The sequence below is a fragment of the Agelaius phoeniceus genome, chromosome 14, assembly GCF_051311805.1.
Source record: "Agelaius phoeniceus isolate bAgePho1 chromosome 14, bAgePho1.hap1, whole genome shotgun sequence".
Lineage (NCBI taxonomy): Eukaryota > Metazoa > Chordata > Aves > Passeriformes > Icteridae > Agelaius > Agelaius phoeniceus.
In genome coordinates this window covers 8,742,036-8,768,378 of record NC_135278.1, presented here as the reverse complement: position 1 = coordinate 8,768,378, position 26,343 = coordinate 8,742,036, and the positions used below count along the sequence as shown (strand labels likewise).

Below are 26,343 nucleotides of genomic sequence, written 5' to 3'. Positions count from 1 at the left end.
AGCCTGACTGTGGGGAGATGGAGGTGGTGTTGCAGGAGCCTCAGCCACTTGCTCCATGTATTTTCCTGACTGGCATTGTCCCCTTGGAGAGCTGCACATGCCCCATGCCTGGATCAGTGCCTGGGTTGGTACACAATGCTCTGATCCCTCCAAGCACTGCAGTATGGAACATCAGTTATGGATGTGCAGAGACATGCAGTAAAACATGTATTTACTGCTCCACACAGTCCTGAGTGGAGAACAATCCTTACAGAGCAGTTCCTCAGGGCTGTTTGCTTGAAAACCCTAAATTTGGACTGGTCTAGGAGAGACAGGCTTATTGAAAAGCAGTGGCTAGTAAAGTCCTTTCACAATTGTGTGTGTTAGATTCCTGTTCCAGGCAGCTTAAAAAGCATCTGTGCACCTTCATTTTTAAAATTAAATTGTGACAGCTCACACCAAGCAAAGGAGTTTTTCAGGGCTCACACTGACCATGCTGCACCTCTACAGCCTGGAAGCACTCTGAACTCAACATGTCTGCAGAGAAACATTTGAGGTATCAACTTTGCACCCTCAGCTCTTCCAGTCAGCATTTTCCCCTGAGGGCATCTTCTAAAACCCATGGAGCTTCTGGGCAATAAGCATCCATATTCATTAAAACAATCTTTATTAACTTTACTAGAAAAAAACTTTTACCAAGGAGAAAAATAGACCACCTGTAATTTTAAAAGTAATTTTCTCTAGTCCCATCAGTTATTCTCAGCAGTATTAATACTCCAATAGCAACAAAATTCTGCACTACTACAGAGCCTTCCCTTCCCAAATACTTTTAAACCTGCTTCACACTTTTCTGTCCCCCAGAATTTCTGCAGTTTTGGGCCACACAAGGGGAACATGGTTATCTCATCCAGCTCACAGCCAAAACCATGGCCAGGATGTGACCAAAAAATCATGATTTTGTTAGGAAAGGAGTAGACTGAGCCCAGCTGCCCAGAAGCCTGTTACTACATTCACAAATATTCAGACATCATAGGGGATTTGGGTTGCAGTTCTGCAAGATGTGAGAACTTTGTTTTTAGGCTCAGAGCTCTTGATCAAAAACATCACAGTCACACAACACAGCCCAGCAGTCAGGTTCCAACCCAACCAACCAACTCAGATCTGCTCCAGGCTTTCCAAGGAGTGACTTTGGGGCAGAAATTTCCACCCCAGATGGATCACCAGATGTGCTCCTGTAACCAGCATAAAGCACACAAGCTAGCATACTCTAGCATGGCTGTGCCTGCATGCAGACATTTGACCCTTTCAGGCAGATGGAATCACATGGATCCAATACTTATTCAACTGAAATTGTCCAACATTCTCAGTTCTGCTCCCATGTACCACACAGAGTATCATGCATTGCTGTCTGCTCATCTGGTTGAATTTAGGCAACCTGAGGAGTAACAGTCCTCAGGTTATTTGACACAAATGATCCCATTCTACAAAATGCTGTGAGTCAATGTGAAGATTTTCAGGCTATCCCAAAGCTTGGGAAAACTTCAAATTGCATGGCTCTGCTGAGATACACACTCCTGATTTGACTGAAGGATGGTGAACCAGCAATCCTCTCTCTTGCTTTTTTAGAAAGAATATACTTAAAACCACACAAACACATGCATGTAACACACAGCTGTGATTAGCACCACAGTGATTAGCAGAGATTCTTTGCAAGAAAAGAGCAGAATACAGCCAGTTACATACACACCAACTTCCACATGCATATAAGACATTCTCCTTGAAGGGGAAATTATGGTACATGGGGTGAATAAATCATCCCAGGCATATTTGGGGATGTCCCACACTCCCTCACCACTCCCTCAGGAAACAGAATGTGGAGAAGCTAAAATAAATTGGAAAGATGAGCAGTAATTTATTTTCCCGTCTGGAAAAGATAATTTAACTACTCAATTAAACATTGCCTAAAGCCATACTATTAGAGTTGCATATCCCATCTGTAATACAGATGAATTTTGCTCTCTTATTACTGGTCTTCATGCTGTCTGGTACTTAAAAATTCTGGTTTAATTAGATGACACCTTCCACAAATGCTGAGCTATTGGCACATAATTCAAGCAGTATCTAGGAATTTTTGCCATCCAAGAAACCTTCTGTAGGAATCTTATGTTCTCATATCTCTGGTACAAAAGAGCAGGTTGCAAGCAATGCTGAATGAACTGATGATATATTATTTCTTACTTTGTGTTATTTTGAAGCACAGGGCTCCAGTCTGGGCTCTTTTCTTTCATTTTTCAGTAGTTGTCACCCAAGACCATCCACAAATCAGATGGTTTTGCAATCTATTTTTCATTGATTTTTCTTAAATGTTGATTCAATATTGAAACAGATCATTTTAATACTGAATTAAGAAGTGACTAACCTCATTATGAAGAGATTTCATTCACTGCTTCCCTCTGGGCACTGCTACAAGTGGAACATTTCAGGAGCCTGGAAATGCCTCCAATCTCCCTGTCACCCCCTCACCCATCTGAGCCCACAGGCAGTTTCCCTGCAGCAAATGCAAAACCTGAAAATTTAAGGGGCTCAAAGACACAAAGGTGCTCACTGGTTCCAGCTGAGAGGTGGAAAAAACAAAGATCCACAGACTTGTGCATGGGAAACTGAGGGACAGGGTGTGTTGGTGAGCAAGGCAGTGCTGGGTTATCAGCTGAACTTGATCATCTTGGAGCTCTTTTCCAGCCTAAATGATTCTGTGATTCTATGACTTCTGCCTTAAAAGTCCTGGGGAATTTACATGTGATTGAGAATTTTGCACCACAAGTTCAACTGAATGAGCTGGAATGTTTTGCTTTCTCATGAAGAGCTCTCTGTGTCCAGAAGCACTTTGTGTCTCGGACCCCTATGGCATCCTTCTAGCTCAGTGGGGAACTAGACAAATACCACTTTATTACCTCATATATGGTATTTTCCATAATCCTTTTTGTCTAACAACTTTTTCCAGGATGGGGGATTCCTTCATCTGCTTCACTCCTCTGCTGCTTGCTTGGTAGCAGTGGTTAATGGAAAAGTTTGGGACAACTCACTCAGCCTCCAGTCATCCCCAGGAATGGAAGGAGCACTGGTAACTCTTCAACAAACAACTGTAAGCACCTTCTATGTTCACTGCACCCTGCATGTTCCATGAAATCCCATCAAGACAAAGCCAGGTGGCTGACTTCCTTCCAAGAGCCTTAGAGATAGCTTTAAAAAATGAATTAAAAAAAAAATCCAAAAGATAATTTCTTCACTGTTAGATTTGTAACAGAAGCTCATCACATATATCAGATCCCTGGGTACATATGCAGATGTTTCAGCCATATGCAATAGCATATGGCACGTTTCTCTCAATAACTAGTCTTTTTTCCTGTGTAAGGCTATGAAAACAAACATGAAGTGTCTCAGCCAGCTCAGGACAGAGGGAGTGCCTCTGATGGCTTCACCTCCCCCTGTCAGGCCAATTCCCTCCAGCCAAACACTGGTTCAACTTCCTCTTGCTCTCCATCCACTGTCCAGTTATCCTGGTACAAGCCAAGCTCTGCAAGTCCAACCTGTACTGCTGGCTGGGGTTATTCCTCCCCAGGTGCAGGACCTGCATTTCCCTTTGCTGAACTTTGGACAGTTCTCTGTCCTCTCTCTCTGAAGGGCTGCACAGCCCTCTGGGCTATTGGCCATTCCTCCCAGCTTTGTGTTGTCAGCAGAGCTGCTGAGGAGGCATCTACCCTCCCTCCCATGATTATCCACTGATGAACAAGTTAAACACCAGGCACAGTACTGAACCTTGGGGGACACCACCAGTGACAGGCCCCCAGCTGGATCCTGTGCCCCTGCCCCTCTGGGATCTGCCATTCAGCCTGTTCTCATTCCATCTCACTGTCCACTCACCCTGAAAACCAAGGGGTTCTCCTTTGCCTTCTTCCCACGTTGTGTAGGGTGGGTTTCTCCACCACAATGAGCCCAGCCATGTCATCAGCAAAGGAAATTAGAAGTAGGTACCTTTTATCTTGGTCCAACAGCCTGGTTTGGATCACGGTATCTGTTGCCTCTGGTGGAAGATCAATAACAGCAAATTAAGTGCTGCTTAAGCTGTACTGATCAATCACCTCCCTGCCCCAGATGTTCCAGCAGCAGCAGAGGCTGGCTGTAAATACCATCTCACCTCCTTCCCTGCTGCCCTTTAACAGAACTGCACGTGTTGGGAGCCACCAGCTTAACGAGTCTTACCAAATGCCACACGTTTCTCCCGACTGATTAGCGATGAGTTTTTGCATTTGTGAAAGTTATTTGTAGGGTGAAGAAATTTTTTTCTGGGTGCTGGAGGAAAAATTGCTAACTCAAATGGAATTCAGTGCAAGCACTTGAGATTGAAAAGGTCATGGCTGTTAGAGTGAGCAAAATTTATTTCTTCATGGTTAGAACAGCCACAAACAGGGAAGGAGAAGCTTGGCAGTTCCAGCCTGACTTGCAATGAAATAAAAACACCCACCTGCAGGATATATTAAGCTAATAAGCAGAAAACCAGATCAGTGTGCTTGATGATATAGGATTACAGAGAGATTCTTCAAATAGTTACAAAATCCCCAAAACGCAGAAATGCAGAGCAGCTGCTGGGATAGGGAAGGGCTGCATTCAACATAACCTAAGTGGTGCACACATCCCAGTATCAGAGAGATGGAGGACCTGACAGCCAAAAGCCTCTATCAGAAAGGTTCCTCCTTACTGCAACAAAACCCTGTGGTGACTGCAGGAAGCTGCAGTTCCAGAAGGGTCTGGAACACAAGCCTGAGGAGGAGCAGCTAAGGGAGATGGGGGACTCACAGGAACCTTATTTCCACCTGAAAGGAGCTTGTAGCCGGGTGATGGTTGGCCTCTTCTCCCAAGTGACAAGCAATAGGACAAGAGGAAACGGCCTCTGGTTGTGCCATTAGAGGTTTAGATTGGATATTAGAAAAAATTTCTTCACCAAAAGGGTTGTAGAGCATTGGAACAGGCTGCCCAGGGCAGTGGTGGAGTCACCATCCCTTGGAGGGATTAAAAGATGTGTAGATATGGAACTTGGGGATGAATTAGTGGTGGGCTTGGCAGAGCTGGATCAGTGGTTGGACTCAACAATTTTAAAAGTCTTTTTTGACCTAAATGATTCCATGATTCTGAGCATGTGGCTTCAGTCAGGTAGTAGGGGGTGGTTCTGATGGATGAGCCAATCAAAAAGTGGATTCCTTTGAAACTAGAACCTTTCTGGATGTTTGGCTTCCCAAACCAGGTAAGTACTTTTACACTTTGCCCACCCCACAACAAATATCAAAACTCTGCCAATTATCCTGTGGTTTAGAGCTTCATTTCCTACTTTCCCTACACAACTTGCAACATCAAATTTTCTCTTGCTACAAACAGTCTGCCAACCCCTTAAACACAGAATTGTAATTTCCAGTAGAAATATGAATGCAGCATAAGTTCAGCAGTAAAAACACATGAATCTTTGAGAGTCTTAATCTTTGAAGTACTGTTTCTTTCACTGTGAGAAGAAGGGGTGCTTTACTCACAGACAATTTTGTTTCCTAAATGCCTCTCTGAAGCAGGAATTATTCAAATAATGTGACTTTCTGGAGAGACGTGGCTATTTCAGACCTCTGCTGGAAGTTTATTGAAGAAAATCTTGGTGTTTACATGTAAAAGAAAATGTTTGTTTATGAGGGGAAAGAAATCAGATATGAAAGGATAAAACCTGTGTATTTTCAGGTTCTACTTCTAAGTTCCTTGTCTTAATATTCTTCCTTCCTGAAATTCTGCAGCTCTAAAGGAATATGAACCTCTGCCTGCTTTCTCTCTCTGACCCCTGGGGGAAAAGGAACTGTGGAGGTCATGGAGCTGTGAACAGTTCTCTGCTCATTTGAGAGCTGAGCAGGAGGAAACTGGGTATGTCCAGCTGGTTCCCAACTCACCTGCCCCATCTGCCACAGGATTCAGCCTGGAAGGAGCCCATCCTGCTTGGCTGAGCCTGCCAGCTCCAGCCCTGTTTCCCACCACTCTTTTCAGGGGCCAATTCCTGCTCTGGGGTTTGTTGGAGCAATGGAGCTCTGGGAGTGCTGGCTCCAGGGCACACGCTGAGATCTCAGAAGCAGGGCTGCAATGCCAGCTCTGGGCCTGCTCTAAAAGGGTCATTTCATTATTTAAACTATTTATTTTGTTTATGAACTAGAAGCTTAGCAATTTACTGTCCTAGATGAATAATGCCTTCTTCTATTAGAAAACAGAAAAAACCAAACCCCAAACCCATATATTTCACTTTTCTCCTGAGTTCCTCTTGGCAGCTCTACAGCTGCTGCCTTACTGAACATATGTACTAGGAAAAATCAAGTTTATCACCTTTTTTTCTCCTCAGAAAAAATCTCCCTCAATTCTAGGCCCAAAGTCTGGCCACCTTGTGGGTTCCTAACTTGAGGCAGGCCACCAAATCACCACCACCCTTCATCCTGGGAGCCAGCATGCCATGAGAAAGAGGGCAAGGAGAAGGGCAAAAGAGGCTGACTGGCATCCAGGGAAACATCCAGTCCTCTAGAAGAGGATGATGGCAAACAGAGCAACAGCTGGCAAGAACAGACCAATAAAAATGTGGTGTTGGGGGATGAGACAGGAAAAGATGGATATAACAGTCTGTGTTTTCACAAGTTTGGCAGCTGAACCACATACTTTGGAAAAGATAAGAATACATCCAGGCTTAAAATGTCTCTCTGGGGATCTTATACCTGATGGAACAACAGCAAAGAACTCTCCATCATGGACTCTTCTGAGCACAGTGACAGGAAAAAATTGAAATACAGGCAAAAAGTAAAAGCTTTTTGTTTACTTTTTTACTGTGAGGGTAGTCAAACACAAGAATGAGGTTGCCCAGAGAAGTTGTGGACTCTCTGCTCTTGGAGACACTCAAAGCACAAGCAGGGCTAGCCCTGGACAGCCTGTTCTGGCTGGTTCTGCTGCCAGCAGGGCTGGACCGTGTGATCTCCAGAGGTGCCTGCTACCCCTGCTGTCCCCTGATGATAAATTAGACAAGAACAGCCAGCCTAAGAACAACCTGGTGTGTGTGTGCTGTACCACCTTGTGTCAGGGCATGGAGGGCACCCTTCACCTCAAAGAATAAGACAAAGAATAAACTTAGTGAAGGACATAATTTGCATACTAAAAAAGAAACCTTCCATATCTTCTGGGCATACTTTGTTCCTCTCAGTGAGAAAGGCTTCAGAATAACCAGAGCAATCAGGGACCTGATTTCTTCAAACAAAACAGCTCAAATGAGTCATCCCATATTCCTGGCACAAACTGCTGCTAGCTCTTGGGTGTTAAGTGAGATGGGCAGGAAATACCAGGCAGTAGCCTGACTGTACATGAATTGAGAGCTAGATTTGATCATGCCAATTACTTTCAGAGATTAGCCTTTGCAAACACACTTTCTGCACAAATCAATCCCAAGCTCTGTTGAGGCACCCTTGTTCTCTCACCTTCTCTGTTACCTCCCACCCTGCAGCAGAGCAAGGAGCCCCTCTGCATGCTGAGCTAGTTCAGCTCTTCTCCCACCTGCATTTTGGTTTCCACCTGTGTCTTTTTGCAAAACCCATGCACAGCTAGTGCAGAGCTCCTATTTGCTTTTTCATGCTGCTTGATGTATTCCAATAAACTGAACCCAGAGCACACAAGGGTGAAATCTTCATTCCAGGCAGGACAGAGAAATGACACATTTCTGTGCTTACCATCAACCTTGGCACACTGTTGGTGTAATAATCTGTCATTCTTGAACAAGAACAAAACAAGTCAATGACCCCTGTTTGACTCCAAATTGTTTTCTACATTGTCAAAACACACAGATTTAGAAAGATAATTACCCCAATACCTCTGGGTGACAATCTCAAATTAAACTACAAGAGCTCCATGCTCCATCTATCTCTTTGCAGCTGAATTCACTCCAGATGAACACAAACCAGAAAGGAAGATAACAAGAAAGGCTTCACAGGCCTTGTGCCTCTGCCTCTCACTGCAGAGAGAAAGGGCCAAGAAGTGCCCCATTCTCACAGGAGGGTGGGTGTGGGTGCCCCCAGAGCCTTTAGGGCCTTGGAGCAGGTAGAGCCTCCCCCAGCTCTGCACAGCCCACCCACCACAATCAGCCTGGCTGCCCTGTGACAGAGTAGGGAGAGCAAAGCCAAAACGCAACCCCCTGCTACGGCCACCTCCATCTGAGTGGAACCAATTTAACTAGGAGCAATGGGGAATTGGCTGGGTCCCAATTAGGCTAATTGGGGCAGTGGTGTGAGTCATGGAGGCAGTGAGGAAGAGCCTGGCCAGTTGGAGTCATTTGGAGACCTATCAGAGGCTAACACTGATGTTGTAATTGAGCATTTGCTTGAAAATCTGTGTGTCTCACCAGTTCTGTGTCTTTCCCACAGGGATTTGGGCTGCCCAGAGAGCCCAGCCCTTCCTCTCAGAACACAGCCCAGCTCTTACCATGCCTCTGGCAACACTTGCTTACTGGATCCTGCAGTGTCTTTCTGTCAAGTGCAGCCTCTAAAGAGTGGTTTCCACAGTGGGTTTTCACTGAGAACTGTTCATCCCATCATCCTTTTATCAGTGAGAAGACAGTGCAAGGGCACATGAAGTCAAGTGTGGAGCCCAACCTGCACACACTCTGCCACAGGGCAAGTGCAGGTCCCTGCAAGCCATGGATCCAGCTCAGCATGCCCAAAACCATGCCCAGATTCCCAGCTCCCTGTTTCCTGCACTGCCATGCATCTCACCTGCTGCCCCACTGAAAAGTGCTCAAATTCTAGGTGATAACCCTCCCATGGAACAACTATCAGCCCCCAAAGCTGCACTTTTAGTGTCACCTGCTCTTGTTGCCTGACCTGGAGTTCACAGATGTTCAGTGTCATGGTACACTTTTAGTATAGGTATATAATTGTCTTCATTTTTTTCTACTACAATTACAGAATAACTAGAAAATAATCCAAATATGTTTTATTACAGGTAAAAGCCAACAGTGATTAACAGGAGCAGGTATGGTATGCCTTTCAAGGCAAAGCTGATCTTAATTCACTTTTTTCCCAAATCCAAAAATGTATTTCATTTTTTCTGGATCCATGTGGAAACCAATGTGATGTAGTCCTTCCTATTTATGTTCCTTGGTTTAGCTTCCACTACTATAATATTAATGTAAGTTGCTACTTAGCCAGGGCCAAGATTTAAGATGTTATTGTGCTCTCCTCAGGATGCTAATTCTTCCCCGAGTGCTCTTGCTGAGTACTGCACAAATCAGGTGGTTAATCACACCTCAGTTAACGGGTCTCAGAGCTCCTAAGGATGTAGCCACTTTTTTGTTGTTTTTGCTGTCATTCCTGTGCTCTTTTTTTATGGTTTAATGTAACATAGCAGAGTTGGAATGTGGGTTACTGCAGAGATAAACTAGGCAATTCACTGTTGGACATGCAGCTAGAGGGAGAACTATGGAAAACCAACATAATTAACCAGTGGTAATCTCTGGCATAAGATCTGAGACCAAAAGGCAATTCAGGAGTTCAGAGTAGGAAGAAATATTTCTCTGACTAATGGGCACAACATTTATTTGGGCTCTGAAAATATCTGAAGCCCTGTAAGCTTTATATTCCAAAAGAAGTATCTGCTCCCAAGTTGTGGAGCAGCAGAGGCCAGAAAGTGAGTCTGTCCCTCCCTCTGGTGAACTGTGCTGGCAGGGCAGGCCATGGGGCAGAGGGGCACTGGTGGCCAGCAGCTCACTGACCCTTCACAGACTGCACCATGTTTTGTAGTCAGAACATCAGTGACATCAGTATTTCCCTGCTGCCCTTAGATAGATAAATAAAACTGCACCTTGCATTATTTTTCTTTGGGTTTTTTTGGCTTTTCTTAGCTTTTTTTTTTTTTTTTTGGTTGCTCTACAGTGAAATTTTCTGCTTTCTTTCAGTTACCTTAAAATTTAATGACTTAAATCAGGGAAGTGTTTTTACTTCTCTCTCAAAGAACCAGCTGTCTTTGAACCATAAGGCAATGCAGGAATGCCCTGAGGGGAGCACCAAGAGAGGACAGATCAGATGAATGCAACAGGGTGTAGTTTTGGGATTTTTTTTCTGGGATTTGCCCACCATCCTTATCTGAGAGATAAGGACACTGGAGAGACCATAGCTCCAGTGTCACTTTGGATGGGAGGGACCTTGCTGTCACTTACCCCTGGAAGTGTTCAAAAACCACTTGGATTTGGCACTTTAGGACATGGTTTAGTGGTGAACATGGTGGTGGCACTGGATTGATGGTTGGACTTGATGAATTTAAAAATCTTTTCCAACTTTAATGTATCTCTGATTCTGGGATTAGAAATGAGATCCACTTGCTCCTCTAGCAGTACCTACTGTACTTTGTTTTATTTTGGGCTCTACTTATCTGCCTTGGTTTACCAGTTGTGTTGGTGATGAGTGAAACAAATGTGTGATCATTGTGTTCAAATAAGCTGTCAGCAAGTTAGCCCTGATTTTAAAATGCCTGCATTGCAAAACCAGGCTATCACTGAACCAGTATCTCCTTCAGCTCTCAGAAACACAACCAGAAAGTGCCCAAACACAACTGCCCACAGAGAGCCCCTTACCAGCCACTAAGGATGAGCATCATCCCCTTGCCCTAGAGCCAGGCATTTAAGCAGTTACTGAACTGCAAATAAAATCCATAATGGCTTTTAAAATGTTGCTCCAATTAGTGCTCAATTATCTGCCCTCCTCTGGGAGGTCAGGTCTTGTGTTTATTTAACTCATTCCTTTTGCAAGTCTTTGAATGGGCTGGCAGTCCAAGGTTAGTGGGAATTTTGAATTGAGAAAGGAAGGGAACAGGAACAGGGGTCCCTGGGAGGGGATGTCCCTCTGTGGCCACAAACCTCCTGGAGGGACCTGGTCTCCTCTCCTGGGAGCCCTGGCCAGCTCTGTCAGGTCCAGCCCTGGCTGCCACATCCAGGAACCACAGGCAGGGCCGGGGAGAGGGAAAATTTCCTCCTGCCTTTGCATCCCTGAGCTGCCTTTTCTGAGAGCTGTGCAGGGGAGCCTCCCTCGGGCCAGGTGCTGGCCATGTCCCCTCCCTGAGGGTGTGGGAGAGGGCTCCTCATGGTCTGCACTGACCTGTTCTCACACCTCCATGATCCTCAGCCAGACTCTGCCCCTCCTGGCACATCTGGGGCTGCTGTGATTCCCAGCAGAAGGCAGCAGCTCATCTCTTGGGGTGTCAGCAGAGCAGCCCATGCCTGGGGGACATTCCTTTTGAAGAATATTCTTGAGTTCACAGCAGAAGTGAAGGAGCTGCAATGCTGTATTAAGCTTCTTGCATCTACCATCAATTCACATTAGACGTAGTCAAGCTATTGACTTAAAACCTCAATTCCCCTCTTATGAAAGGATGAAGCTGGAATTGGAAGAGGAAAAGAAATTTGCATTTTCATGAGTCAGTGCCTGTGATTTTTCAGTGTGCAGATGAAAATTGAGAGGAATGCAGTGCAATAAACCAGGAGAGCAAAGAGCCCAGTCCTGAAGTTGTCACCAGGAAAACCTCAGGCACACGTTGTGCAGCCTCTACAAATCTGCTGTTAACCTCTCCAGTGAGAGGCAATGAAAAACAACCCATGAAAAGACTTCAAGGTGATGACACAGAATTAAAAATACGTCAGAAAGGCTGAGCTAGCTGAGGAAAGAGAGCTCAGCTGTTCCTGCTGCTGGTGTGTGCCCAGCACCCTGCTCCTGGCAGGGACTCTGCCTGCCCTGGCCCTGCTGGGATCCTCTGAGCTCTGAGAGGATGAAGTTTCCAGGGATGCCAGGAACTGAATCCTTATTCCCCTTTTCTCCAGAATGTGGGTGGGAAGTTTTAGTAGCTGTGGCAGCGTCTGGGGAATTAATCTTTGCAAATGCTACAGGGTGATAATTCCCCAAAGTCCACCAGAGCAACCCATTCACTTCAAAAGATTACTCCTTAAAAAACCCCTTTAACCTGTTTTATGTTACACCTCTATTGATGTAGCTAAAGTGTCTGCAGAATAATTGCTATCATTATTCCACATACTGGTTATAGAACTTTATATTTGCTTAATATAAAACTAAAAAAGGTTCCAGGAAGATCTAAGTGGAGATATGTCTCCTAGCAAACTGAGATGTGACTAAGATTTATTCAAATTGTATAAAGAAATAAAGTCAAAAAAGTAATCAAAAGCATATTTAGTGGACTCTCAGATGATTTAACCAACATGTTCACAGCGCCAAACCTCTGTATCTGTCTTTTTACTGCTTCATTAATTTCTCTTGGCATGAACTAATTTAAAAACATCTAGCTGACCTTGACATTTGAGAAAAGTGGATTCTGACAATTCCTTCATTTATATCAGGAAAAGCTTATTTGTCAGGAAGTAGTTTGAAACAGGGATTCAAATATTGTTGCTTTTCCCCATCTTGAACTAGGATTACAGAATAAAAGCATTACTGTCCTGTTACAGCAGGACATGCTGTAACATTTTGGACATGCTGTACCAAAAAAACCAATTAAATTGCTGTGAATTAAAAGAACATTTAATGCAAGGGATTCAGATGGATTAATTCTATTTACTTGCAATGACTTGTTAATTCAGAACTACTTCAACATGAAACTTCACAGTCAGATACAGCACTGACTAAGGAACTCTGAAATGCCTGAGTAACTACTGCTCACTTACAAGCAGGTTCAGAATTTCTCACCTGTATTAATAAAAATGTTGATTGTACCCTGTGCTTATGACTTACTGAAGTGGTACAATACTCATTCCTTTCCTTGGCTGAATGGCACTTGCTGCTGTTACAACTTGATCCACAAATTGAGCTCTCTTTTCACCCACAGTGGTATAAAAACCCACCAGAAATTATGAACTTGAATTAAACCAATTTAACCCAGTCTTGCTCACCCCATGCATAATCTGCAAACATTCAGCAGATGAAGCTTCATGAGAATGAACCCAAGCAAAAATTGTGCTTGAATCCATCTCATATTCAGTTTTGTCCTAGATCAAACCCTACACCTCACAGAAAACAGAATATTGGGCAGCCTTGAGCAATGCTTAGTAACATTCTTCATGCTTAGGACTTAATGCAGGACAACCTCCCTAAGAACAAAAGTGAGTTTTAAAGTGTTTTGCAAAATTAGGACCTAAATCCTTCAGCTGTTCAGTTTCTGCTCTCATCAGTTCATGGACCTGTCTGATCATCATTCCTTAAATCATCTTGGATTAGTTATATCACTTTGATAATATAAAATTATCTTCTATTAGTTTCTCATAAATATAAATTGCATTAAAAAGCCAACCCCTTCATTTCACTTAAGATTCCCCTGTGATAGCATTACGCCTCCCTATCTCATAATTTACAAAAATCCAGACACTTACGAGCAAGAAAATTAATAATTAAGGATATAATAAATCATATATGCCAACTTAATAAACACATTAAAAACCAGAAAGCACATTTCATCTCAGTAACAACCCAATTAAAATTTCAAGGGCAGTTTATGGTTGGAGGTGGCATTGTTTCTATTTCAGAGTCTGAGTTACCCATGGCTGGGCAGCTGCATGGCCCCATCCAGCCTGGGGATCAGGGGCTTTTCCCCCTTGCCTCAAGGGGATGTAGAGGAAATGTCGGTGATGTGCAGGGAGTGAGAGGGGACAGTGGGGCTTGGTGCCTTTCCTGATGACAGCATCTCCCCCAGGGCCCAGTGGCAGCTGCCACAGCCCCCAGCTGGCTGGAGGTGAGTGTTGGAGCAGATTTGGGCACAGAGGACTCTTGGGGCAGATTTGGGCACAGAGGACTCGTGGGGCAGATTTGGACACAGAGGACTCGTGGGGCAGATTTGGACACAGAGGACTCGTGGGGCAGATTTGGACACAGAGGACTCGTAGGGCAGATTTGGACACAGAGGACTCGTGGGGCAGATTTGGGCACAGAGGACTCGTGGGGCAGATTTGGACACAGAGGACTCGTGGGGCAGATTTGGGCACAGAGGACTCGTGGGGCAGATTTGGGCACAGAGGACCAGGCAAGGACAGAGCAGAGCAGGCTGGTTTGGGGCACAGAGCTCATTTCCCCTTCCAGGGAGGCACAGCAGCTTTCCCAAGCCATGGGATATCTCCAAGGCTGCCATTGAAAGCATACAAAAGGTCTGGGGCATTGCGAAGAGGAGAAGTGTCTCAGTTTTGAGACAAATTAGGAGGAAACTCCCTGAAAGGGTGCCTCTTCTAAAGAAAGGTAGGTTTCAGCAGCCTCTCCCCCACAGTTTCAAAAAAAATTTCTTGGAGGAAAGCAAAAAAACCTGGATTATTTAACAAGCAGAGTGCACATAGGAACAGAAAAAAAAAAAAGAAAAAGAATAAAGTTAGATAATAAACCTTCTCATTGTGGAGAAAACTGGTGGATTTTTGGAGTCCTACTGGGCTTCTCCTGAGGTCCAGAGCCAGGCCATGGCATAGGGTTCCCAGTGATGGTCTGGTGTTCTGGACCAGAGCAAAGCTGAACAGTTCCAGAAGAAGAAGCCACAGTCGTGGGAAAAGCTTCTTGCCTCAACTAAAGAACAAGAAGCTAAAGAAAAGCAAAGATGTACTTGCTCTCTCCGTGCTAGACAACCCAGCTCAGAGAGAACCAGGGGAGTCTGTGAGAACTGAACACAAATCTGGCACTGAGGAATTCCCCTGGCTGCCCCCTCTTAGAGCTTAAAGTTTCAGGACCCCTGTCTGAGCACAAAGCAGACAATGGGGGATATAGTATGACAAAGTCACCCCAAGACAAGATGGAATATTGCACTTGAAAGGCTACCAGAAACTGTTTTGAATGTACTGCAGTCCCTCATAAAGCTCATTGCTATTTTTGGACAAAAAATATGTTTCAGACCCTTAGAAGCAAAAATAGTGGCTAAAGAAGCTCCATTTTTTATTTGAGCTATTCCTAGAACTGCAAAATACATAAACTTACCCAGACAAAGCTTAAGGAACTATCATTGACTAACACTTTTTAGGTTTAGCTGAGCTTAATTAAGTCAGATGACTGCTCATTCTCTGAGCAGTGAAGCAGGAATTCACAGGAGACCCCTCTGGTTTGAACACTGTATGAGTTACAGGACTGGAACAACACACTCACCCCACAGGCAAGTGAAAACACCACTGCACACTGGGACACCACTCTGTGCAATGAACTGCAGAGTTCCTCTCACTTTAACGAGGTGCTGGGGCAGAAAGAGGCTCCCTCAGGCCAGCTCTGAGTCCCCAGCTGGGATTCGTCCTGACTGGTGAGCACTCACGGGCACTCGGAGGCAGCTGACATAAATAGGACTAAAAATAAGCTGTCTTTTTTTCTCTCTGAGCCAAAACCACAGTTCCTGTTGGTCCCTGTGGGATCTGGAGGACACAGCCAATATCTCTGTACAATCTAATGTCCTACAAGAAGGGAGAGAACAGTAGGAAATCTCTACGGGCTCCAAAAGTTAGATTCATGCAACAGACTTCTTTGTCACTGCCATCATAAATTACAGACTACATTCTCCTTGCACTGATGAAGAGGATTTCTTTTTTAATTTATTACTTTTGGACATTTTTATTTTACTGTGACAAATCACTCCAAGGCAGGCATGGTCAGGACAATCTGCTGGGCAATTTCTGCTTTTCACAGGACTGTCTGGGAAAGATTTGCACAAGAGTTTCCAGTTTAGCAAGCAATGATCAAGCATTCAGATCAAATTTAAAGATGAATTGGTTTGATATCACACTTAAGCCTTTTGAAGAAAGTTTGCTATAAAAAGATTGACTGATGTGATCACACCTGGGCAGCACCACCATGTTCCCTCTTAGCAGTACAGGTACAGTTCCAGTAGACACAAGAAGGGATAGAAAATTAAATTTATGGGATAAACCTTGCTTTGCTGCCTCAGTTCTCACCATGACAACCCTCCCTCCCAGGCCCCCTTTGGAAAGGAACCTTGGCCATATATGTGTGCCAGGGTCTACTCCCTATTTCAGAAACATTATTTTAGAAAACCCAACCAAAAAAGCCCAAAGAAAGCCAGATGAGAACTGATTGCACAGGTCAGCCATCCTCAGCAGAATCTCCTGTTCACATTCATCTCCCATAAGCCCTTCTCATAAGCAGATGGAAAATGAGAAAGAGAGCCAAGTGTGGCTTTGACAGTGCAAGAGCTTATTAGAAATGATGGGGAGGTTACAAGGAAAACCACCTTATTAAAAAGAAAGGACAAGTCCTTTTGGGAGCCTGGCACTGCTCCTAATTCATCAGCAGATTTCCTCTTTCCAAAGCAAAGCTACCCCAGCACTCCTCAGTGGGACGCAGCGAGCAGTGATGGCAAAATCTGCTGGATTCATTGCCTGAAGGTGGGAATGAGTCTCCTCCTGAGGCTGGCACTGCATGGGCCATTGGTGAATGAATCTCTGGGTAAACTGCAGCCTGACCTAGGAGACAGCAGCACACAGTGACAGCAGGGTGGGAAGATCACCGTGCCCTGTCCTCACTGAGTGTGGCTGGGGAAGAACGGAGCCCAACCCCTCAGACAGCGCCAGCAGCAGAAATGGGACATGCACAGCATCATGGCAGCCTGGAGGAAAAGTGCATAAACTCATTGATGCTTCCCCACAGACAGAGCTTGGATTGCCAACATGATCTCCAGAACATTTTTGAAATGAGTCAAAGTAACCTTACATGTGAGCAGGGTGAGAAAGGGGAATCTTCCTCAGCACCAAGGCCAAGCCTGTCTGTGCCTGCCTGCTGATCCCTTCCTCCCACTATCCCTCCATGCCTGGGATGCCCACATTGTTGATGGCAACCCTCAGACTTTCCAAAATGAGTCCCAGCCAAGCACATTTCCACTGCCTGGCCACCAGTGAGGGCTCACTCTTCAGCCTTCACGGCACCAAAATCCAACAATCCTGCCAAGCAATTTCTCACTTCCCAGAAATTTCAAAGCACTTTAATTAAATTCTGCAAAAAAAATTTGCCTAGGAAATCCCTTGTGGTACCCTTGAACAGGATCACTTTTAAAGGGCTGCTATTTTATCTCCTCATTTGCCTGCATTTTTGCTAGCCCGAGCTGGGCACCTTCATTCAATATCTGCTTCCAGCCAGATCTGGAATGGAGCAGCAGCCCAATGATTCAGCAGGGCTCTTGATTACTGCTGCTGGTGCTGGAACACCTCAACCATTTCATCAGCTGCTTTTCAATAACTTTTATCTTTTCCTCCTAAATCTACACTGGGTTTTATTATTTCTTTCTAGTCTCATAATCTGCCACAGGCTAAATACCTTGCACTCAGAATCAGGCTGTAGATCACACAGCAGAGGTAGCAGCAGTTATCAGCTGATGCACTTGAACACTGCTCCAACATATGCTCTGTGACAGATTAGCCACCATAAATTCTAATCACTTGGAATTACAATCCTGTGAGGTTGGCCTTGAGCTGTGGCTGTGCCCTGGGATGTCTCAAAGCACTGTTTGAATGCTGCACATGTTTCAGGAGGGCCTTTTGGAAACACAGGAATTACAGCCTTTATCTGAACTCAAAGATGCAATTTCCCAGGTAGGGAGGGCAGGGTCAGGGAGAGGATTTGCCATATAAAATGCAGATTCAGCATGGGACGCAGGCAAGCTCAGCACAAAGTCCTGTGGTACACACCAGCAAAGGGATTGAGACTTTTGTCCCATCCAGCCACAAGATTCAAGCCTGTTCCAAAACTAATTTACACCTTTTAATCAAAAGAAGAAGCTCCATTTCATTCAGTCCTTGCCTCAACCATTGCAGTAATTTAACACACTGGGTTTTTTAAAAAACAAATCATACATTCCAATTAAAGGGTACTTGGGATGGTTCCAGGGCCTCTGTTGGGTGTTGCTCAGGTGAGGAATCTCTGTCAATACCAGAAGAACATTGATTCTGAAGCCCCAGCACACAACAGCTGGGTCCCTGCCCAGGTAGCAGGACCTGACCTTTCCACAGCAGCACTGCCAACAGGATCCTGAGAAGATCCATAGGTGTAGGCTGTGCAAATATTTCCAGCCCCTATGCAGCTGCCAGAAGCAGCATTAGTCACCCTCTGGTTAAATTACAATATTGTTTTACCTCACAGTACAGTTTGAGAGCTCACAGGAACCTTTGGCAGGTGGCCAGTTTGCATTTCTTCAGTGTCCTAAAAATGAAATCCGCCTGTTTGCTCTTGCTGCAGGCATAATCTCAGCACTTTTAATCTCTGTTCCTCTCTCTGGCATTTACATAAACACACTTTGAAAAAACATCAGAGTTTAGTCTCAGGACATTATAGTCAGAGCTTCCAACTCAGTAGGAAAAACTATAACTTCAAGAATATAGAGACCAGGAAACCTCTAAGGAGCCTATACCACATTATTAACTACATAAACCTTACATTGCTCTCAAGTTACCTGAAAACATCTTAAAACCTGGTGTCCTTTATGAAGTGTGCTCTGTCTTTTACTGACTGTGCCACACCAACTGGACTATTGGGCCTTTCCCAGCCCTCTGACAGGGAACACCTCCTGGCAAGGGAAAGCAGAGCAATGGGAGGCTTGGTGGCCCAGCAGGAGATGTCCAGGAGCAGTCCTGGGACAAGCAATCCTGGGACACCTTGAACTCAGCCCCTGAGACCCAGAGGCTGATCTTTCAGACATCCTTGGAGATGCAGGGAGACAAGTTTCCAGACTTGAGAGTAACTGGAGGTGAGTCATTAGTCAAGTCCATAAAATGTCAGAATGCCCCAAACCTTCTTCAACAACAAAGTGCAAAAGTAAGCCCATTTCTGCAGAACAGTTGTGTGTGATTTTTATTTCTCTTCTCTCTGCATGTGCTTGGTCCAAGGGAAAATGTGGCAATCCTATCACATAATTTCTGGGTTTAGCATGTATAACAGATTTCTAGTGCAAATGGGGCTTAGAGAAGATTCAAGGAGACACAAGAAAAACGTGCTCACAAGGCAGGAAGGGCAGAAAGAGGAGCAGAGCACTGTGGGACATTGTGCTCATGTCCTGGGACATCTGGATGAGAGGCTCACCAGGAAGGGCTCTGGCCAGGTGCTGTGATGGTGCCCATGGTGCTGCCTCTGCAGGCACTGACAGGGCTCCAGCTGTGCCAGGGGCATCCTGGACCACGTACAGCAGAGGGCCCTAAAGTTTATAAAACCAAATAAAAACCTTAAAACCTTATAAATAATAAAGGATAATAAATAAATAATATTATATAATATTATATATTATATAATATATTAATATTATATATTATATATCATTATATATTATATATCATTATATAGTAATGATATCATATATAATAATATACAATAATATATAATTATGTAATATATAACATATAATATAATATATAATATATATAATTATATTATTATATATACAATACCTATAATAGGCATAATTATATTATTATATTATATATATTATACATATAATATATATTATATACATAATAGATTTCATATACATATAATTATATAATTAATATTATATAGTTACATAATATTATATAATTGTATAAATAATAATAAAACCTATAAAACCTTATGAAGCTTATAAACCCTAAAGTTTGTACCAGTTTATGTGACCTGTTCCTGGGGTGGAGGCTCAGTTTCAGAGAGTATGTTCTGGGTTTGCTGAAGCATTCCCCACGAGGTAGCAGAGCTGTTCACTCCTCTGCTGGCCCCTGCAGATGCTGCATCACCTGGTGAGCAGTGGCTGCTTGCAAGCACCCCGTGCCAGTCACAGGCCTGCAGCCCCTGCTGCATTGCTGTGCCAGGGAATGACAGGCTGCTTGCTTTCTGCAGGATTTCAGTTCAGTTCTGGTACCAGGCACCAAACCAAGGTGGCTCCAGCCCTGCAACCACGCTGGGACTGACTACCAGCTGCACAGGTGGGTTTACAGTAAGTACAAAAGCGTGGCTCCCTCTAGATGACATCCTACTTTCCATATTTAACTTTTATTAGGAAAACAGAACGAGGCAAAACAAGGATTGCCAGATGTAAACTTGTGGCTTTCTTCATCCTGCCTGTTCTTTTGGTTCCTGCCATGGCCCTGCCTTGGTCAGTTCCTGATGTGGCTCATTCTCAGCCTCTCCCTTTCCCCACAGCTCACCCACACTCTGCCCAACACTCACCTGCTGTCAGTCTCCATTCCAAGGCTTAAATCACTAATAAAGTCAAATTCTTCTAAGAGTCTGCCTGCAAGTGCTGAGCAGAGAGGCCCTCGGGAGGGCAGTGCTTTCAGGAGATGCTGGTACTTGTTTGAAGGAGATTCAAACTAGAGGGAGACTTAAATTCAGACCTTCTGTGCCCCAGAGGCACCACAGGATTTCCAGCCAGCATGGGACAGTGTCACTGTGTCTCCTGCTCTTCCCTCCAGCCCTCCACTATTTGGATTGGAGGAAAAAGCATTTTCTAAGAGAAAGAATATGGAGATGCTGGTTTAGCAGGGCTCCTGTGCTCTGGCAGGGAGCCTGTGTCTTCACCCCCTTCCTGGGAAGTTTTACCAGGGCTGAGTGAAAAAGAGTTTTCCAATCATATTGCATTTGAGAGTTGGAAAATGTTCTATATTCCAGCACCAAAGACAATCAAAAACTTCTGTGAACTGAAATGTCAAGAATCCTCTTGCAGACTGGGACTGATTCATTCAAACTGGAGCCCTAAAAAAATTATTGAACATTTTGACTTCAACCTTGAAATTACTCCTTTTTTTACTTCAAAAGTCAAAACAGTTTTCTTTCCATTATTTCAGAACAACTCTTTTTAATTTAAAGAGCTTCCATTTTCCCCACCCACTGTCCTAACATCTAAATGATAACAAAATTTAAGAAATGCCAATAATCTGAATAGCTCACAAGTTTTATTTTTAGTCCACAAAGATTCAATATCCTTCACCTTAATAAATATTCTATGTTTTCCTTCAGTTCATATATTTTCCTCTCTTAGTGAATAACAGACCTCTCAGAAATCAACACATCTTGTTAGGAAAAAGACAAAATGCCTATTAAATTATCAAGTGCATTTCTCATCAGAGTGCAGCCATCATTCTCAGCAAAGAAGCACTGCAGCTTAATTGACTTTCTAGAAAAAGCACTGTTTAGGCAGATGGTACTGAGAATCATCTGAGTGTCATTCTTTAAATTGCCTTGGTGAAGTGGTGGGGACCTTTGGGAAGCAGGAGAAGGCAGGAGTGGGCACTGCAGCTCGGGGCTCACATCCCACTCTGGCCACTGTGGGGACACTGGCTAGAGTGGGATGTGAGTCCAGATTGATACCCTGGCACCACACACAGGTGGATTCCCTGGCACCACACCCAGATGGGTTCCCCTGGCACCACACCCAGATGGGTTCCCCTGGTACCATACCCAGATTGACCCCCCGGCACCATTCCCATACTGATCCCCTGGCACCACACCCAGATTGGTTCCCCTGGCACCACACCCAGATGGGTTCCCCTGGTACCACACCCAGATGGGTTCCCCTGGTACCATACCCATATTGATCCCCCTGGCACCACACCCAGACTGATCCCCTGGCACCACACCCAGATTGACCCCCTGGTACCACACACAGGTGGATTCACTGGCACCACACCCAGATGGGTTCCCCTGGTACCATACCCAGATTGATCCCCCTGGCACAGCCCCTGGCCCAGCTGGCTGGAGGTCACTGCTTTGGGCAGTGGGTGTCACTTTGTGCCTGGGCTCAGTGCCCACAGCGTGGCACACAGCTGGGCAGAGAGCAGGGACTGCTGTGGGTGATGCAGGGGCAGCCAGGGCTTTGATCAAAAATGGTTGGTGAACCTTTGCAGGAAAACAGAAACAGTCCTGAAAATAAATGCACTTCCATTCAGCTATGAAATAAAACAATCTATGAACATAGCTGCCTATGGGTCCAAGGTGCTACAGAGCTGGCAAGCTGTAACTGAGGCAGGTGAGCACCCCTGAGCACCTGCATGGCCAGCTTGGAGCAGGGCACTCAGGAGTTTGGGTGTTAGTGCAGGGACAAAGTGTCCCCTTGAGGATGCAGGGTGTGCCTCTGCCACCATGCAGAAATATCAGAAGCATTTCCCAGCAAAGGACAACCTCTTTACTGCTTGTTCACCTCAAAACTGAAGATACTGCAGAGGTAAATTAAGCTTCAAGGCAGTAGAGTTAAAATAGAAATCCTATTACTGAACTTTCCAAGGCCCATTCCTAAAGTGAATATCAATACTCTGCTCATTAACAGGCTTCTGGAGAAAAAAAGCCCATTTCCTTAAATTCTTCTGATTTTCATTCTCATTATTTTGGTTCTGCATTCAAATTATATATTAAGTAAAAATAAAAATAAATCCTGAACAGTTTTAGGTTTGTGACCTTTGGAGAAATGCTTATATTGGTGATCATCTCCAGAACTTTTTCCTATCATTAAAAAAATAGAAAATATTCCTTCAGGTTAAAAATCTATTAAGAAGCTTTTCAGAGCAGGAAAGATGCCTACCTATAAATTATTTAGACTTAGTCTTGCTGGGAAATTGAGCAGCAGAATCAATGGCAAGCACAGAGGAGCAAGAACATTTTAGGATCACAGGCCATCCTGCCCTTTTGGTGCCATGTTTCACTGCTGAAGCTGCCAGCAGAGCCTGTCAAACAGCTAAGCACATTGCTCAGGACTGTCTCCCTGCAAAGCAGAGAGGAAATCCTGTAAATGGGATTTTTAAGAGCATTTGGAGTCAGACTGCAGCTGCTGAAACATTTTTCTGGCTGTGTGACAGCTTCAGTGAGCGTCAGGACATGCACCCAGCCAGCACAGGAGCTAAGCTGGGAGCTGGTGCTGCAGGCCTGGCTACTGGGACAAGACAACTGGCTGCCAAACCACCCAAGAGCTTTTATGATGTGCCAAACAAAGCTTTTAGAGCTGCTCAGGGAGAAAAATGGAGAGGAACCTGTAAAAAACTTCACTAAATTTCCTTCCAATGCAATCCCCAGCAGCTCTGGCTACTCTAAAACAAGTCTGCTCAGGTGAAAGCCACGTGTGCCTCTGCAGTACCAAAGCTCAGCCTGCCTGGCTTGCAAGTTAAGGGGCCAGGACAGATAATTCCAGGATAGATGGGCCCTAAGTGTTAATACCTGGGAAAACCCAGGGCATGGCAACCAAGTCTGGTGAGCGCATGCCAAGGAGGAATAGCAGGGGCAAGGCAAGGCTGCTCTGGCTGGGTCCCATGGGCTCTGCTGGGATGGATGAACAAGGCCTGCTCACCCAGCACTGGGCTCTGCTGGGAGGGATGAACAGGAGCTGCTCACCCAGCACTGGGCTCTGCTGGGAGGGATGAACAGGAGCTGCTCACACAGCACTGGGCTCTGCTGGGGTGGATGAACAGGGCCTGCTCACCCAGCACTGGGCTCTGCTGGAAGGGATGAACAGGAGCTGCTCACCCAGCACTGGGCTCTGCTGGGATGGATGAACAGGGCCTGCTCACACAGCACTGGGCTCTGCTGGGGTGGATGAACAGGAGCTGCTCACCCAGCACTGGGCTCTGCTGGGAGGGATGAACAGGAGCTGCTCACCCAGCACTGGGCTCTGCTGGGATGGATGAACAGGGCCTGCTCACACAGCACTGGGCTCTGCTGGGAGGGATGAACAGGAGCTGCTCACACAGCACTGGGCTCTGCTGGGATGGATGAACAGGAGCTGCTCACCCAGCACTGGGCTATGCTGGGAGGGATGAACAGGGCCTGCTCACACAGCACTGGGCTCTGCTGGGAGGGATGAACAGGAGCTGCTCACACAGCACTGGGCTCTGCTGGGAGGGATGAACAGGAGCTGCTCACACAGCACTGGTGCCACACACCCTGCCCTGCAGATGGAGGGTGCACCATGGCAGGGAAGCACTGCAGAAGCTTCCACCACTGAAAAAGCCTCCCTCCCTCCCTCTGTAAATCTGCCTGGGCTGGGGTGGAAGACCAGAGGTGTCAAAGAGAAGCACAGAAAGTCCAAGACACTTTCCTCCTAAGCCAGCTTTGCCCTGACTACTGGGGATGCTTGCAGTGATCGTGGGCTCCTGGATGGAGACTGCAAGGACCTGACATCCAGGGTGCTTTCCTCATCCCAACCCCCAGCAGGTAGCACTTGCCAAGCAGGGCTTTCCTCAAACAGGAGCTCTCCCATCTGTGACAGCAGTAACAAAACACAGGAGAAGCACCATCTGTTCATCTAATGGGTACCAGTGGTATCAGTCCTCACCACAGCAGTTACAGACTTTAATAAATACATAGAAATCATTTTTTCTAAATATGGGGAATTGGCCCAGCCACAGAATTGCGATGCCAGCAGGGTTTATTGTTGTTTGTATTGCACCAACAGCCTGCCTTTGCAACAAACATCCCAGGCTGCTGCAACAGTGGTGAGTCCTGTAACAATCCTTGGTGCTTGGGTGCCCCTTCCTCACTCTGTGCCCAGTGAAAGTGTGAGCTGTGGTGGAGGTGGCTCCTGCCCCACACATCCCCAGCAGCAGCCTGGAGAGGAGACAGCTCTCTCCAGAACCTTTCCCCTGTGGCTTTACAGGCACAGGCTGGGGCTCACATGCACCCCATGCATCCCTGGCCCTGCATGCACATCCTTCTCCAGCACCACCTTCTTTCCTTGACCCGAGCACTCCCATCACAGAGAATTTGGATTGTCTTCTAGTTTTACAGTTGTCACAAGTGTCACAAGTGTCACAATACAGTCCCATCCCAAGCTCTCAGCATCCAGTCTCACAAGGTCTGTCCTGTGCCCTTATGTCTCTCAGGAGTTTCTACTCACTGATTTTTGACTCCCTGGAGTTGGCTGTAAGACAAGCACTGCTTTAATGGATCTTTTCCTGGCAACAGTGATTTGCCCTAAGCAGGGATGTGGGATTAAGAACCTTGCCTTGCTTCCTGAAAGGAAGAGAAACCACACACCAGAGGTGGGCTTGGGAGGCATGAGGAATATCAGGCAGGTTGAGAACATCACCTCCAAGCATTCCACAGTTCAGAGCAAGTGTGGAACATTACTGAAAGGAACTTTGGGTCCCAGCACCCAGAGCCAGGAGCCATGGGACCATGTGCCTTCAGATCCTTCTATTTTCCTTGCTTTGCTAACAGATGGTACCTTAGGCTCTCAAAATAAATAACATTTTGTTGCCTAAGCTACAAATGCTGGCATGAGCTTTCTAGTTAAAAGAAAATGCCCATGTATAGGCCTGTGTTCTGAGGATGCTTTTAAAGGCATTGGAATTACCAGGGAAAGGAAGGGCTCTAAGTACCACCATTCCACTGTCAGTAGCAGGGATTGCTGAATCAGGCTCTCTCATCTGACAAATGCTGAGCAGGGCTCCAGGAGCACATGGGGCTGTGCCACCCAGCCTGCTCACTAATGACAGACCCACCAGAGCAGTGTGTGGGCACTGCCTCATTGCTGTTTTAGTCAATTATCCCCACTGGGTGAAATTACCAGCATGTTTATTACAAATAATATTTGACAGGATGAAATTAACACATAGATACTCTTATGTTGGTTAATGAGGTCTGAAATCTAATCCTATAAATCATCAACAACTGCCAGCTGGTGACAGACAGATGAAAAGTAGACAGGGTGGTTATAACATATCCACATCACTGCAGTGACAGGGGTTTAAAAGAGCAGCATACCTTTATGCAGGACAGCACTGCAGGGAGGCAGCTGGGTGTGTGCCCTGGTTGCAGGGTTTCCTTTCAAGCAGTCACCACGCCGGGGAGCTGGGGGCAGTTCAGGGCTGCTGAAGCAATCAAACCTTCCACTGCATCCAGGAGCAGCTTGCTGGGCCCTTCAGTCAGCTGTTGGGTGAGAAAGACCTGGTCATGTTGTCCCTCCAACAAAGAAGAAGTTGCATCTGCTATGGTAGAACAGGCTACATCTGAGTTTACAGAGCAAATGGAAGGAGAAGTGTCTGTGTGCTTTCCAGTCCTGGCTGGTACCAGTCAAAATAAAGGCAAATCATGGCCAGTCTGAAACTGTTGAACATTTATAGGAAATGCATGCTCTAATTTGCAGTATTTAGCATCCAACAGAATCCCAAATTCTCAGGATTTAGGAAGCAGTCAGGCTTTCTAAATGCACTTCCATTCTTATTCAAAGTCTATAGCAGACAGAACAAGAGTGAGTAAATTACTTTATTACTGCAATTCACATTTACTGTCCAGCATTTTTTATTTAGGAAGTAAATCTTCTTGAAAGGCCACCACAAGGAGGAGGAGAACAGGA

General features: G+C 45.4%; 1 long non-coding RNA gene across 2 annotated transcripts in view; it reads right to left on the bottom strand.

Moving 5' to 3' along the window:
• The window catches only part of LOC143695199 (uncharacterized), a 38,737-nt gene extending 12,677 nt beyond the window's left edge, over positions 1 to 26,060 (bottom strand). For both annotated transcript variants that reach the window (XR_013184241.1, XR_013184242.1), the window contains exons 1-2: positions 25,752 to 26,060; positions 3,901 to 4,060 (exon numbers count right to left, since the gene is read on the bottom strand). This is a non-coding gene — a long non-coding RNA (uncharacterized LOC143695199). The remainder of the gene's footprint in view (positions 1 to 3,900; positions 4,061 to 25,751) is intronic.
• Between the last annotated feature and the right edge of the window lie 283 nt (positions 26,061 to 26,343).